Source organism: Mustela putorius, unplaced genomic scaffold (assembly GCF_011764305.1).
Source record: "Mustela putorius furo isolate JIRA1106 unplaced genomic scaffold, ASM1176430v1.1 tig00003899_pilon_pilon_pilon, whole genome shotgun sequence".
NCBI lineage: Eukaryota > Metazoa > Chordata > Mammalia > Carnivora > Mustelidae > Mustela > Mustela putorius.
In genome coordinates, this window is record NW_025422048.1 from 2,303,498 (window position 1) to 2,308,346 (window position 4,849).

The 4,849-nt window shown below is 35.3% G+C and overlaps 1 non-coding gene across 1 annotated transcript; it reads left to right on the plus strand.

Moving 5' to 3' along the window:
• Nucleotides 1-1,896: 1,896 nt before the first annotated feature.
• LOC123388518 lies at nt 1,897-2,029 on the plus strand. Its single transcript, XR_006603010.1, has one exon. It is a non-coding gene; the product is annotated as a U11 spliceosomal RNA (small nuclear RNA).
• Nucleotides 2,030-4,849: the final 2,820 nt, after the last annotated feature.

Below are 4,849 nucleotides of genomic sequence, written 5' to 3' on the forward strand. Positions count from 1 at the left end.
CTGGACTCTAAATTTTTGACGGCAGAGTTTGTACCTTATTCATCTCTACTTTTCCAGCTCCTAAAGAGGCATTAATGCTTAGCAAAGTATTGTTGAATGAATACTATTTTATTTGTGCCTCACCGCAGATTTCTGTTTAAAAAATCATTTATTTATTTATTAAATTTTTATTTAAATTCCAGTTAACATACAGTGCAATATTTATTTCAGGTGTACAATATGGTGATTCAATACTTCCATACAACACCCAGGGCTTAACATGCTCTTTCTCAAAGCTCTTGCAATGACCCCCTCTGATCCTCATTTATTAGTTGATGGACATCTGGGCTCTGTATAATTTGGTTATTGCTGATAAAGCTGTTATAAATATTGGGGTGCATGCCTGTATCTCTTTGAATTAACATTTCTGGATGTTCTGGGTGAATATCTAATAGTATAATTGCTGGATCATAAGATACTTCTATTTTTAATTTTTTGAGACACTTCCATACTGTTTCCCAGAGGGGCTGTACCAGTTTACATTCCCACCAGTTTGCATCCTCACCAGTGTAGGAGGATTCCCCTTTCACCACATCCTTGCGAACACCTGTTTTTTCTTGTTAATTTTAGTCATTTTGACAGGAGTGAGGTGATATCTCATTGTAGTTTTGATTTGTATTTCCCTGATGATTTAGCCATTTTGATGGGTGTGAGGTGATATCTCCCTGTAGTCTTTTGGTTTTCTCTGATGATGAGTGATGCTGAGCATTTTTTCATGTGCTTCTTGGCCATCTGTACGTCTTCTTTGGAAAAATGTCTATTCGTGTCTTCAACCCATATTTTTAAACTAGATTATTTGGGGGGGGGTGTCGAGTTTTTTAAGCTCTTTGTGTATTTTGGACACTAAGTCTTTATCAGTAACCTCACAGGATACAAAACAATGTAGAGAAATCTGTTTCATTTCCATACTCCAATAATGAAGAATAGAGAAATCGAGGAATCAGTCCCATTTACAATTGCACAAAAAGCCCTAAGATACCTAGGAATAAACCTAACCAAAGAGGTAAGAGATCTGTATTCTAAAAACTATGGAACACTTAAAAAAGAAATTGAAGATGACACAAAGAAATGGAAAAACATCCCATGCTGACAGATTGGAAGAAAAAAAATGTCATTAAAATATCTATATTACCCAAAGGAATCTGCACATTTAAGGGAATCTCTATCACAAGGCTGCCAGTATTTTTCACAGAGCTAGAACAAACCATCGTAAAATCTGTATGGAACCACAAAAGACCCCCGATAGCCAAAACAAGCTTGAAAGAGAAAAGCAAAGGTGAAGGCATCAAAATTCCAGACTTTAATTTATATTACAAAGCTGTAGTGATCAAAACAGTATGATACTGGTATAAAAATAGACACATCCGTCAATGGAACAGAATAGAAAACCCAGAAACGAACCCACAACTATATGGTCAGCTAATCTTAACAAAGCAGGGAGAATATCCAGTGGAAAAATGACAGTCTCCTCAAAAAATGGTGTTGGAAAACTAGACAGCAACATGCAAAAGAGTGAAACTGGACCATTTTCTCACACCATGCACTAAAATAAGTTCAAAATGGATGAAAGACCTAAATGTGATACCGGAAGCCATTAAAATCTTAGAGGAGAACAGAGGCAGTAATATCTTTGACACCAACCACAGCAACTTCTTACTAGAAATATCTCCTGAGGCAAGGGAAACAAGAGCAAAAATAAACTATTGGGACTTCATCACAATAAAAACAAAACAAAAAAAAAACCCCAAAAGCTTCTGCACACTGATGAAAACAATCAACAAAACTAAAAAGCAGCCTATAGAATGAGAGAAGATATTTGCAACACAGTATTTCTATCTTTAAAATGGCCAAGTACTAAAAAAGGACTTCTGTTGTGAGTGGCACATGTAGGGCAGCTCTATTGCTCTTCTTGCAGAACTGACATCAAGAGATTTCAGAAATGTAATTTTTGGTACCTGGGCAGCTGGTGATCATTGGTCCCTGTGCTTCCCCCAAGAAAATAAAATACAGAATCAAGGGATACATGGACCCTAATGTTTATAGCAGCATTATAAACAATATCCAAACTATGGAGAGAGCCCAAATATCCATTGACTGATGAATGGGTAAAGAAGATGCGGTATATATACTCGGCCACCGAAAAGAATGATATCTTGATATTTAAAAAGATGTGGATGGAAAACAGATGAACATAAGGGAAGGGAGAAAATAAAAAAAAGTGAGGGAAACAAGCCATAAAAGCCTCTTAAAGATAGAGAACAAACAGAGGGTCTGAGGAGGGAGGTGGGTGTGGGATGGGCTAGATGGGTGACGTGTATTAAGGAGAGCACCTGTTATGATGAGCACAGGGTGTTGTATGTAAGTGATGAATCACTGAATTGTACTCCAGAAGCCAATATTGCACTGTATGTTAACTACCTAAAATTTAAATTAAAAAGAAAAAAAAAACCAGAAAAAAAGTCAATTAGCCAACTTTCATTAATTAATAAGGTGTTTCATCTTTTATTACTCTTGTGTTAAGGACTGTGCTCTAACAAAGCATATAGGCAAGAAATAGGGAATATAGAAATAAATAGGAAGGAATATAGGAATAAATAGGAAGGAATATAGGAATAAATATAGAAAGTAAATAGGGAATCTATTGCAATATGGTAAGACAATTGCCAGAGTTATCTAGGAACAGAATCTAACTAGGTAAACAGTGCCAGGAATGTTTCTTGAAGGTAATATTTAACCTGAATCCTGAAAAATGTATAGAATTTGGTTATCCAGGTGAAACGAGAGGTGAATAGGGAGAGCAGCATATATAAAAGCGCAAAAGCGGGACAGAATATAAGGAGTTTAGGGAGTGGCATGGCATTCAAGATAACCAGCGGGTAAAGAATAGAATGGAGAGATAAGGCTTGAGAGGTAATGAGAGCCCAGATAGCTCACCACACTATATAAGGGATTTAGGGGATTAAACTTTATTATGTTTGCAGTGGAAAGTGATATCAATTTGTAAGTTATGAGTCTGGTGGCACTATGGAAGATAGATAGACTAAGAGAGATGGACTGACTGCAGAGAACTGGGTAGGAGGTTATTGTAGTAGTTCAGTTGAAAAATTGTGACTTGAACAAAGATAATACTAATGAATATGGAAATGAAGAATTTGGCTCAAGAGATACTTGGAAGGTTGAGCTAAAAATAATCAGATATGGAAGGGTGAGAGAGTTAAAAAGAGTCATGGAATACTAAAAAATTATGGTGTTAATAACTGAGGTAGAAACAAGAACAGACACAGGCAGAGGAAAGATGAAATTTTGATATGAGTTTAAAAGGAAAGATGAAATTTTGATATGAGTTTAAAAGATATGTAGCACATCAGAGTCGAGATCATATTCTTTAGGAAGTTGGATAGGAAAGTTCAGGAAAGAACATGGTAGATGAAGATTTTCATGTCATTAGCATTGAGGTGAAACTTGAGATTGTAATAAATGATGTCAACTAGGGAGTGAGAAAATAAGAGATCCTAGGAGAGAGCCTTGAAAAACACTAATGTTTAAAAGCAGGTAGAAGAAGAGAGCTTCTGAGGGAGGCTGAGTTGGCTAAGCCAGAGAGGATGTCAGCTGTTAAAATCCATATAATGTTTCTGGAATTGGAAAATGACCCCAGGCCTCATTCTGCCTTCTATCTTCCCTTGCTGCTCTGGTTTTAGCTCCTGGTGATTGGCTTGCTTTATTTTCTTGCAAGGTCAGTTTTACATTTATATGGAAATTTGCTATAATATATCCAGATTTTGGTTTGTGGAGCAAGAAAGTGTTTCAGAATACTAATCCACCACATTGTCAGGAGTATTCCACTGTGTTTCTTTTAAAATTAAAAATGGCTGGTTACAACTTGATAAGAGACATTCATGCAAAACCTACAGCCAGCGTCATACTTAAGGTGAAAGACTGAATGCTTTCCCTTAAGATGAAGAACAAGATGTCAGCTCTCACCATCTCTATTCAGTGTTGTACTGAAGAGTCTAGCCAGAGTAATAAATGAAACAAAACAAGATAAAAACAAGAAATAATAGGCCATATTAGAAAGGAAGAATGATCAAAACTGTCCTTTGGAGATGACACGTTCATCTATGTAGCAAATTCTATGACTTATACAAAGAATATTAGAACAAATAAGTGAGTTTGTCAAGATTAAAGAATACCAGATCAAAATACAGAAACCAACTGAATTTCTATATATTAGCAAAGGACAATTGGAAATTGAAAAAAAAGTCACAGTTACAAAGTCATAAAAAATATGAATTACTCAGGACCTGTGCAATGAAAATGAATAAATGTCATTGAGATAAATTAAAGAATACCTTAAAGAATGGATAGATGTGTTCACAGGATAAAAGACTCAATATTTTAAATGTTGCTTATCCCCTAATTGACCTATAAATGTAATGCAACCTCAATAATAATACTAGCAAACATTTGTATAGAAATTGACAAGCTAATTTTAAAGTTCCCATGGAAGTGCAAATGTCCCAGAACAGCCAAACTCATTTTGGAAACAACAAAGCTAAAGAATTTACTTCAGTTGATTTTAAGAGATAGTATTATAAAGCCATAGTAATCAAAGCAATGTGGTATTGGCATATAGATAGACAAATGGAGCAGAACAGGTAGTACAGAAATAGATCCACATATTATGGCCAATTGATTTTTGACAAAGATGCAAATGCATGCAATTCAGTGGAGAAAGTATGACCTTTACAATTGTTGGACAATTAGATAACTATGTGTCAAAAAAGAAAAAAGAACTTTGACCCATACATTG